At 42.9% G+C, this 12,055-nt stretch overlaps 1 pseudogene; it reads right to left on the bottom strand.

The window, feature by feature from the left end:
* Positions 1-464: 464 nt before the first annotated feature.
* LOC115900070 lies at positions 465-1,073 on the bottom strand (annotated as a pseudogene).
* Between the last annotated feature and the right edge of the window lie 10,982 nt (positions 1,074-12,055).

Raw genomic sequence — 12,055 nt, 5'->3', positions numbered from 1 at the left:
TTTTTGTTTTAGAGAGTGCAGTTTATAGTAATTGAAAAAAAACAACCCATGTGTCATTTTCACTGTTTGCTCCATTTGTTTGCTTTCTATGTAATTGAATTTCACACAAAGGAAAGAAAAAAATCTATTTTCAGGTGCACCGCTGTATCTTCTACAGAGCCTTGAATTAATTTAGAGCCTAGTTCTCGTTAAGTGTTCTCCAGTGGTATATTTAATATAAAATCTAGTTATTATGCTATAGCCAAACTACCTAATGCTTTCTTTATCCACAAGTAACTTTGCTTCAATTTCTTGATGTTGGGTGTCATCTCACTGACTTTGGGCTTCTCAGACACATGGGAATACTTATGTCTTTGGGTCAAATCAAACAGTAAAGCTAAAGTTATTCAAATACATTCAAATGACACAGATCCCTTACAAATGACTAGTATCATAGTAGGAAGAAAAAGATACAAGAAGAAAAATATATCCTAGAACTTGTTAATATTATTGGTGTATAGTCTATACTAGCATAGAATAGCTTTCACAACCTGCTATATAGGATTACCAGCAAGAAGAAAAAGGTGCAAGAACAAGATTTATGGCTGAAGTGGCTTGGTGTCATAATTCCCTATTCTAGCATTCTCAGAAGGATCCCATCCATTAGACACGCAGAAACTGCAGGGACATTTGAATGGTCTTGATTCCTTCCTAACTCCCTTAAGCCCAGTGTTTGTTAGTATTCTTTCATGCGTACGAACTCTGCCGAGTAACATGTATCTGAATCTTGCCATCCTTTCTCTCTGCACAGACAGTAATGTTCTTACTCCTCTCCTCCTGTAAATCAAGTCATCTCTGATTTCCCTGAGGACTGGTGCTCTTGCAGCAATTCCATCTATCACTCGATGGAGTGACTCTTCTGGTAGAGGGGAAGGGGATTCATTAGTGGTGTTGATAGTCAAGTTACTAAGGTTCTTTATCAACATCTCGGAACAGATTTCAGAGGCCCCTGAATCGTCCCGAGAATTTTCTTGGGTCAGCATTTGTGAAGACTCTGGGATGGAGGTTGGATTAAACTGCTGTGATGGGTCCATCTGCGTCTTGAACAACACTAAGCTTCTCCTGGATCTTTGAAACCAAGCAGAAACTGATGACTGACCTTCAAATTGCTACAAGGTAGCCCGGAAAGAGGCTGAAAACCGGAGCTCCCTATTTTAGTATTTTTTTAAATGAGATTCAAAGAAGGAGAATGACATCTCTTTTGAAACCAACCTCTGACTTGATTGAATGTTACATCCTTTAAAATGGCAAAAACTGGCTTTCAATCACATTTTGGGCTTATTTCTAGACAGTTGCTAAAGCAAGCCTTATTGAAATTAGGAGACATAATTGTATTTCACATTTCCTAGGGCTGTTTTTTCAAAACCGTAAAAACACAGATACATTGCAGTCTGCCACATAAACTTAAAAAAGCAACATATGTGGTGCAGTTTTGTCTTGCTGCATTTTCTTGTGTCATTTGGTCAGTGTTTGGTTGTTTTTTACTTGCGTGAAATGAATTTGGGGAAAAGTCAGTGTGTCCTCATTTTGAAGCAACGAATCTTTGATGCTGCATCAATTTATGAATGGTGCATGGAGGTGGAGTGTGGGAGTAAATGGGTACTATTAGATTTAGCTAGGCCAGGCACAGTGGCTCATACCTGTAATCCCAGCACTTTGGGAGGCCGAGGCAAGTGGATCGGTTGAGGTCAAGAGTTTGAGACCAGCCAGGTCAACATGATGAAACCCTGTCTCTACTAAAAATACAAAAATTAGCTGGGCCTGGTGGCATGTGCCTGTAATCCCAGCTACTCAGGAGGCTGAGGCACAAGGATCACTTGAATCTGGGAGGTGGAGGTTGCAATGAGCCGAGATCGTGCCATTGTACTTCAGCCTGGGTGACCAGAGTGAGACTCCATTTCAAAAAAAAAAAAAAAAAAAAAAGCTGAGCTAAAGTAACATTCAAAGGATCTAGGGGAAAGACAAGGAAAATACTTGGCATGGAGTTTAACGATAAACCCATAGATAAGGGGAACGGAACTATTTGCCTTTAAGCTTCATTGGTTGTTTTATTTTTATTTTTTTGACTGTCAACTTATTTATTTTTATTATTATTTAAAATTTTTAATTTTTATGGGTACATAGTAGATATATGTATTTATGGGGTACATGAGATTTTGTTTGTTTTGTTTTGTTTTTCAGACGGAGTCTCGCTCTGTTTCCCAGGCTAGAGTGCAGTGGTGCAATCTCAGCTCACTGCAGCCTCCACCTCCTGGGTTCAAGTGATTCCCCTGCCTCAGCCTCCTGAGTAGCTGGAATTACAGGTGTGTGCCACCACACACACCTCACACCCACCTCATTTTTGTATTCTTAATAGAGATGGGGTTTCACCTTGTTGGCCAGGCTGGTCTCAAACTCCCGACCTCAAGTGATCCGTCCACCTCGGCCTCCCAAAGTGCTGGGATGACAGGCGTGAGCCACCGTGCCCGGCCAAGGGTACGTGAGATATTTTGATACAGGCATACAAAGTCCAATACTCACATCAGAGTAAATGGGGTATCCATCACCTCAAGCATTTGTCATTTCTTTTTCTTTTTTTTTTGAGATGGAGTCTCTCTCTCTCGCCCAGGATGAAGTGCAGTGGCGTGATCTCAGTTCACTGCCACCTCTGCCTCCTGGGTTCAAGCAATTTTTCTGCCTCAGCCTCCCTAGTAGCTGGGACTACAAGCACTTGCCACCACAGCAGGCTAATTTTTGTACTTTTCATAGAGACGGGGTTTTACTATATTGGCCAGGCTGGTCTCAAACTCTTGACTTCGTGATCTGCCTGCCTTAGCTTCCTAAAGTGCTGGGATTACAGGCATGAGCCACCGCACCTGGCCTACAGGTTCCCTTTTTTTTCCTGTGTCTTTGCCAGCATTTACTATTGTCTGTGTTTTGGATAAAAACCATTTTAACTGGGTTGGTTGTTTTAATTTTTGCAATTTGGGGGCTATTACCTAAAACCACACAAGAGAAAAAGAAATACTTAAAAGGTGTTTTCTGATCATAGGTCTCTGAGTCTCATTATATTAGCTTTTAATGATCAGAAAGTGATTCTGTGAAGATTCAGACTCATGCCAGCCACTGGGAAGAAGGGACTAGCGTAGTTACATGAGCAAGGAGGATTAGAGGAAAAGGAAACAGTATCTCTTGGGGAAAATTGACTTAAAAAGGTGTAAATTACAGAGAAGTGTGTACATTTGTTTGTTCATTCATTCATTCAACAACTGTTGGACATCTACTCTGTGCCAGGCACCTTGCTTAATGCTGGACTGTGATAAGTCTACAAGAATGTCAGTGTCAATGGAATATATCTTAGTATATGACTACATATTTTACAGATCCCATTTCATTCATTTTAATATGAATGTACTATTCACAAAATTTAGTTTGATTTGGATGCAATTAGGAATCACCATTATTTTATTCAACTGGGCAAATGTGTATGATCTTATAATTTTGGTCTATAATGAAATAACAATATGTTTAGCTTTTATTTCAAGAGTAGTATGTGTGACGATTGTAAAATGCAAATGTAATTTCCCATTCAAGGGGTATATATCTTATAATTCCAAAATTGGGTATTCTTATAAGAAAACTGGTCCTGCTGGGCACGGTGGCTCACTCCTATAACCCCAGCACTTTGGGAGGCTGAGGCGGGTGGATCACCTGAGGTCAGGAGTTCACGACCAGCCTGGCCAAGATGCTGAAACCTCATCTCTACTAAAAATGCAAAAAAATTAGCCAGGCATGGTGGCAGGTGCAGTAATCTCAGCTACTCAGGAGGCTGAGGCAGAGAATTGCTTGAACCCAGGAGGTGGAGGTTGCAGTGAGCCAAGATAGTGTCACTGTACTCCAGCCTGGGCGACAGTGAGACTCCGTCTCAAAAAAAAAAAAGAAAAGAAAAGAAAACTGGTTCTAAGAGAAAAATCTCTCTCAAAAGAGCTAACAAATGAGTAAATGGGGATTTAATATCATCCAATCTAGACATTAAGATTCAGACTTTAAAAATAGCCCATCGGCCCAGCACAATGGCTCATGTCTGTAATCCCAGCATTTTGGGAGGCCATGGCAGGCAGATCACTTGAGTCCAGGAGTTCAAGACCAGCTTAGGAAATGTAGGGAAACTCCGTCTCTTAAAAACAAAAACAAACAAACAAACAAACAAAAACAAAAAGCCTCATAGCTGTTATTGAGATCATTTTACTCTAGAATATTGTGTTCAACAGTCTTAGTATAAATGCCTACAATGTACATATAGTTTCCACTGACTGTGTTTTATTTTGTGTGGTGATTTTATTAGTAGAACTTGTGTTGGCTCATTGGAATCTGTAGAAAATATGAAAACTGTAGCAGCACAACAGACTTTACTTTTTTTGGTAAAATGAATATTCCAAGATCCTGGTATATAACTTGTTAGCCTTATAACATTTATAAAAGTCTGTGGATCTGGCTGAGCACAGTGGCTCACGCCTGTAATCCCAGCACTATGGAAGGCCGAGGTGGGTGGATCACCTGAGGTTAGGAGCTGGAGACCAGCCTGGCTAATGTGGCGAAACCCCGTCTCTACACCACTGCACTACAGCCTGGTAGATAGGGCCAGACTCTGTCTTTAAAAAAAAAAGAAAGAAAGAAAAGAAAAAAAATATCTATGGATTTGAGCAAGATATAGTCTTAAAAACTATGCTATTCTGAAGGGGTGGCCTGCCCCTCCACACCTGTGGGTGTTTCTCGTTAGGTGGCACGAGAGACTTGAGAAAAGAAATAAGACACAGAGACAAAGTATAGAGAAAGAAAAGCGGGGCCCAGGGGACCGGCGCTGAGCTTACAGAGGACCCACACCGGCACCGGTCTCTGAATTCCCTTAGTATTTATTGATAATTATCTTTACCATCTTAAACATAAGGGAGTGGCTGGACAATAGGATCATTGTAGGGAGGAAATCAGCAGTAAGACATATGAACAAAAATCCCTGTAACATGAATAAGTTTAAAGGAAAATGCTGTGTCTTGAGATGCATATGCAAACATCTCCATAAACCTTTTAGCAGCATTGCTCCAGCAAGTCCCACCTTATTCCTAAAGGCGGTTTTCTCCTTGCTCAGTAAACAAAGCACACAATGGGTTTTACACAGAGATGTTCCATTGCCCAGGGACGGGCAGGAGACAAATGCTTTTCTCTTACTTGAGATTAAGAGAATGGTGATGACCTTTAACCAGCAAGCAGCCTTTAGGCACTTGTTTAACAAAGCACATCCTGCACAGCCCAAAATCCCTTTAACCTTAAGTCACCACAGCACATGTCTCTTGCAAGGACAAGGTTGGGTGTAGGGTCACAGATTAACAGCATCTCAAATACAGAACAAAATGGAGTCTCTTGTGTCTGCTTCCTTCTATATAGACACAGTAACAGGCTGATCTCTCTTTCTTTTCCCCACACTATTCTAACATGTAGAATGTTGGAATACAGGCAATTTTCCATGGATCTCTCACGTTTCTGTGTATCTCATGAGCAGAGTCACTGGTATATTTGTTCCAGACTATCTTTTCAAGGATATTTGTATGCTGAACAGCCTTGGAATACAGAGGTAATAACTCCTTCTGGAGCAACAGGACACACTTATTGTCTGCTCAATTTAAAGGTGCAAGTTTCTTATAATGCAAACAGGTCCCTTTCCCGTCGCCGTGGGGGGTTTGAGACTCTGGGAGGAAATGCAAAAGTGACGAAACTCTGGTTACTGGTATTAACGTGAATAATAAAAATCTCTTATATCTGACCCAGGAGTGTCATGTCTTCAGCCAGAATTCCTAGTGGTAGGAACTTGCTAACCTGTAAGTAGGGTAAAATCTTACATCCTTAACAGTTCTTGATTGTCAGTATCATAATTTTTTTTGTTGTTGTTTTTGCCCAGGCCGAAGGCCGTTGGCAGGATTTCGGCTCATTGCAACCTCTTGGTTCAAGTGATTCTCCTGCCTCAGCCTCCCAGTAGATGAGGATACAGGTACCCACCACCATGCCCGGCTAAATTTTGTAATTTTAGTAAAGACAGCGTTTCACCCTGTTGGCCATGCTGGTCTCAAACTCCTGACCTCAGGCGATCTTCTCGCCTCGGCCTCCCAAAGTGCTGAGATTACAGGTGTGAGCCATCGCCCCCAGCTATCAGTATCATAATTGAGAGTCAACCTTTTTTCTTCATGTGGGCATGTAACTAATATGGCCTTGCTAGATGTATAACTAGTAAAAGAAAGAAAAGTGACTGCTAGTCTTCTAAAATAATAATTCTTTTTTTTTTTTTTTTTTGAGACGGAGTCTCGCTCTGCCGCCCAGGCTGGAGTGCAGTGGCCGGATCTCAGCTCACTGCAAGCTCCGCCTCCTGGGTCTACACCATTCTCCCGCCTCAGCCTCCCGAGTAGCTGGGACTACAGGCGCCCGCCACGTCGCCCAGCTAGTTTTTTGTATTTTTTAGTAGAGACGGGGTTTCACCGTGTTAGCCAGGATGGTCTCGATCTCCTGACCTCGTGATCCGCCCGTCTCGGCCTCCCAAAGTGCTGGGATTACAGGCTTGAGCCACCGCGCCCAGCCCTAAAATAATAATTCTTAAGATTTGGCCCTGGTGGTCTGGTGGCTAGGAACTGCCCCCACCCCTGGCCCTCCACCGCCCAAAAAAAAAAAAAAAAAAAAAAAAAAGACTGGTCATGGTGGCTCACACCTGTAATTCCCAGCACTTTGGGAGGCTGAGGCGAGAGACTCACTTGAGCCCAGGAATTTGAGATTTTCGAGATTACAGAGAGATGATCACACCACTGCATTCTAGCCTAGGTGGCAGAGCAAAACCCATGTTAACCAAAAAAAAAAGTAAAAGCAGTGTCTTCTTTCTTTTCCACACTACCCCCATCCCATCTAAATTGTTGACTATTGGCTGTGAAGTAAAAAAAAAAGACGTTTGTAATTTAAATAAATAAATAAATAAATAAATTGTTGACTAGAAGCCAACTCTTTAAGAAAGGAAGAAATCAGTGGAATAATTTATCCCTACAAATTTCTTGGTTGACCAGAACTAGACATCACAGATTTCAAAAAAAGAGATGAGCCAGCCAAGGCTGCTGGGACCTGCTAAGGGCTATGGAGTGAATTGGAAGCCTGGCCTGGAATGGAAGATTTCTGTCTTTCTTTTTATTTTTTTTTTTGAATGTCATTCTTTTGCCCAGACTGGAATGCAATGGCATGATCTCAGCTCACTGCAGCCTCTGCCTCCTGGATTCAAGGGATTCTTCTGCCTCAGCCTCCCAAGTAGCTGGGATTATAGGCGCTCACCACCAGGACTGGGTAATTTTTTTTATTTTTAGTAGAGATGGGGTTTCACCATGTTGGCCAGGCTGGTCTCGAATTCCTGACCTCAGGTGATCCACCCGCCTTGGCCTCCCAAAATGCTGGGATTACAGGCGTGAGCCATCTCGCCCGGCTGGAAGATTTTTTGTAATTCAGGTGTCTTCCAAGATGCTTGTAAAGATGGCTCATATCGTGTTTTCTTTTCTTGTTAGGTAGAAGCATTATATTTTCTGTTTCAAAAAAAATGTTTTAATATTTATTATATTTTATTTTTGATATATTTTATTTGCTCTGTTGTCCAGGCTGGAGTGCAGTGGTGCGATGCAACCTGTGCCTCCCGGGTTCAAGTGATTCTCCTACCTCAGCCACCTGAGTAGCTGGGATTATAGGCGCCCACCATCATGCCCAGCTAAGTTTTGTATTTTTAATAGAGACAGGGTTTCACGGTGTTGGCCAGGCTGGTCTTGAACTCCTGACCTCAAGTGATCTGTCCACCTCAGCCTCCCAAAGTGCTGGGATTACAGGAGTGAGCCACTGTACCCAACCAATTTTTTTTGAGACAGGGCCTTGCTGTGTTGCCCAGGCTGGTGTTTTTTTTTTTTTTTTGAGATAGAATTTCACTCTTTTTGCCTAGGCTGGAATGCAGTGGCCCGATCTCAGCTCACTGCAACCTCTGCCTCCCAGATTCAAGTGATTCTCCTGTCTCAGCCCCCTGAGTAGCTGGGATTACAGGCACGCCCACCCACCACACCTGGCTAATTTTGTATTTTGTATTTTTTTTTTTTTTGAGACGGAGTCTCGCTATCACCCAGGCTGGAGTGCAGTGGCCAGATCTCAGCTCACCGCAAGCTCCGCCTCCCAGGTTCACGCCATTCTCCTGCCTCAGCCTCCGGAGTAGCTGGGACTACAGGCGCCCGCCACGTCGCCCAGCTAGTTTTTTGTATTTTTTAGTAGAGACAGGGTTTCACCGTGTTAGCCAGGATGGTCTCAATCTCCTGACCTCGTGATCCACCCATCTCGGCCTCCCAAAGTGCTGGGATTACAGGCTTGAGACACCGCGCCTGGCCTTAATTTTGTATTTTTTGTAGAGACAGACTTTCACCATGTTGGCCAGGCTGGTCTCGAACTCTTGACCTTAGGTGATCCACCAGCCTCAGCTTCCCAAGGTGCTGGGATTATAGGAATGAGCCACCACGCCCGGTTGAAGCATTGCATTTTCTCCTTAATTTTTTTTTTTTTTTTTTTTTTTGTAGAGAAGGGTCTCTCTACCTTGCCCAGGCTGGTCTCAAACTTCTGGCCACAAGCAGTCCTCCTGCCTCAGCCTCCCAAAGTACCAGGATAACAGGTGTGAGCCACTACCCTGACCTCTTCTTAACTTTTAAAAATAGTAAAATATTGGCCAGGTGCGAAAATTGGTAGTGTGGAAAAGAAAGAAAACAGTGCTTTTACTTTTTTTTTGGTTTTTTTGAGACGGAGTCTCGCTCTGTCGCCCAGGCTGGAGTGCAGTGGCCAGATCTCAGCTCACTGCAAGCTCCGCCTCCCGGGTTTACGCCATTCTCCTGCCTCAGCCTCCCGAGTAGCTGGGACTACAGGCGCCCGCCACCCTCGCCCGGCTAGTTTTTTGTATTTTTTTTTTTTTTTTTTTTTTTTTTTTTTTGAGGCGGAGTCTCGCTCTGTCGCCCGGACTGGAGTGCAGAGGCCGGATCTCAGCTCACTGCAAGCTCCGCCTCCCGGGTTTACGCCATTCTCCTGCCTCAGCCTCCTGAGTAGCTGGGACTACAGGCGCCCGCCACCTCGCCCGGCTAGTTTTTGTATTTTTTAGTAGAGACGGGGTTTCACCGTGTTAGCCAGGATGGTCTCGATCTCCTGACCTCGTGATCCGCCCGTCTCGGCCTCCCAAAGTGCTAGGATTACAGGCTTGAGCCACCGCGCCCGGCGTTTTTTGTATTTTTTAGTAGAGATGGGATTTCGCCGTGTTAGCCAGAATGGTCTCGATCTCCTGACCTCGTGATCCGCCCGTCTCAGCCTCCCAAAGTGCTGGGATTATGGGCTTGAGTCACCGCACCCCGTCCAAAGAATAGGTTTTAACTCCACTTTTATTTTTTTTCCAGAATCTTACAGAAAAATATTTCTTTTTTGTCTGTTATTTGCAATATGCAAAGCCAGTAACTGACCTTATGATCCTGTTTTCATTCACAGTTTACAAACACTACTGTCTATAGTCTATGATTAGTTTTTTAAAAATTAAAAACATTCAACTGCTAAGTAGTAAAAAATATATATGTAAGGGTGTTGGAGAATATGACTAAGTGGTCCTCAAATACAATGAACAAAATATATGCTTACTATTCCAATGAGAACTGAGAAAAATATGTATAATATAAAAAATGTCTCTCATTACCAGGTGTAGTGGCATGGCCTGTAGTCCCAGCTACTTGGGGGGCTGAGGCTGGAGGATCGCTTGAGCCCTGGAGTTCGAGGCTGCAGTGAGCTAGGATTGCACTACTACACTCCACCCTGGATGACAGAATGAGACCCCATCTGTAAAAAAAAATTTTTTTAAGTTTCTCTCAAAGCTAAATGTAATAATGGAAGTCATTTATTTTGACATTATCTTCTGCCTAAATTTTGTGTTATTAAAATATTATTTTTTTCTATGAAATATTGGTTATTATAGAAAGTACTGGGTTTTAAAAACTGTTTTGATTTGGGAAAAGTTAAAAAACCGAACAAGCAAAGAAGACAAACCCATATTGATTTCCTAATTCTTCTTTTAAACACTGATTTTGGAAGTTTGAAAGTCTAAGAACCAGCTAGGTGAGGTGGCTCAAACCTGTAATCCTAGCACGTTGGGAGGCCGAGAGGCAGGAGTATTGCTTGAGCCCAGGCATTTAAGACCAGCCTGGGCAACATGGCAAGAGCCTGTCGCCAAAGAAAAAAAAAAGAAGAAGAAAGAAAAAAAAAAAGCCGGGCGCGGTGGCTCAAGCCTGTAATCCCAGCACTTTGGGAGGCCGAGACGGGCGGATCACGAGGTCAGGAGATCAAGACCATCCTGGCTAACATGGTGAAACCCCGTCTCTACTAAAAATACAAAAAACTAGCCGGGCGACCTGGCGGGCGCCTGTAGTCCCAGCTACTCGGGAGGCTGAGGCAGGAGAATGGCGTGAACCTGGGAGGCGGAGCTTGCAGTGAGCTGAGATCTGGCCACTGCACTCCAGCCCGGGCGACAGAGCGAGACTCCGTCTCAAAAAAAAAAAAAAAAAAAAAAAAAAAAGAAAAAAAAAGTCTAAGAACCAGGGATAATTATAATAGTGAACATTTTAGTGAACATTTATGAAAGGCTTACTATGAGCCAGGCCTATGCTAAGAACTTTACAAACATTAATCCATTTAATTCTTATAGCACCTCTAGGAGGTGAGAGCCAATATTATACCCCATTTTATAGGTAAGGAAATGAGGAACAGAAGGGTTAAGTAACCCAAGGTTGCACAGCTAATAATGGTAAAGCTGGAGCTTAAATCCAGGATTCTGAATCTAAATCCATTTCTTTTTCTTTACTTTTCTTCTCTTTTCTTTTCCTTTTTTTTTTTTTTCTTTTTTTTTTCTTTTTTTTTGAGAAAGGGTCTCACAGTGTTGCCCTGGAAGTACAGTGGTGTAATCACCGCTCACTGCAGCCTCGACCTCATGGGTTAAAGCATTCCTCCTACCTCAGCCTCCTGAGTAGCTGGGACTACAGGAGTGCATTACCATGCCTGGCTGATTTTTTTTTTTATGTTCTATAGAGATGGTGTCTCACTTTGTTGCTCAGGTCAGTCTTGAACTCCTGGGTGATCTTCCTGCCTCAGCCTCCCTGTGTGCTGGGATTACAAGTGTGAGCCACGGCAACCAGCCACAGAATTGTTTTAAGATGAGTAAAGGCTCTACATTTGAATAGTAGTCCATCTATGTGGGTTGACAGTTGCCTTTTGTGTTTGTTTTTAAAAATAAGGGCCAGCTATTTGGGAGGCTGTGGTCGGAGGATCGCTTGAGCCCAGGAGGCTGAGAATGCAGTGAGCCATGATTACACCACCGCACTCCAGTCTGGGTGACAGAGTGAGACTCTGTCTCAAAATAAAATAAAATGAAATGAGGGTGCTCTGTAGATTGAGCCCACTTTCAACACTACCTGTCTGGTTATGATATAATGAGTGGTCCCATGTAGACTTTCTGGCTGTCCACATCTATCAGTCTGTCTCCAATCTATTGCTTCTACTAAACACAAGCCAATTTCGTCTTGGAAAACTAGTTGTACTCTTTAGAATTCCCTAGGGGGATTCTTCCACATTATATTTTAATTTGTTTTATGTTATCAATGACCATATTAAAGGCTTTAAGGTCTAATCAACTAATATTCTCCCTTGAAACTACTAGAAGAGGTAAGTGAATTACCATCTAGCGTGGACAACACAAATAGCTTTTTTTTTTTTTTTTTTTTGCATTTTAACAATGCTGAAGGCTGGGTGTGGTGGCTTATGCCTGTAATCCCAGCACTTTGGGCGGCCAAGGCAGGTGAATCACGAGGTCAGGAGCTTGAGACCATCCTGGCTAACATGGTGAAACCCCATCTCTACTAAAAATACAAAAAAATTAGCCGAATGTGGTGGCACGTGCCTGTAGTCCCAGCTA

The sequence above is a fragment of the Rhinopithecus roxellana genome, chromosome 10 (assembly GCF_007565055.1).
Source record: "Rhinopithecus roxellana isolate Shanxi Qingling chromosome 10, ASM756505v1, whole genome shotgun sequence".
Taxonomy (NCBI): Eukaryota; Metazoa; Chordata; class Mammalia; order Primates; family Cercopithecidae; genus Rhinopithecus; species Rhinopithecus roxellana.
The sequence above is the reverse complement of the archived record's forward strand: the minus strand, read 5'-3'. Positions and strand labels throughout refer to the sequence as shown.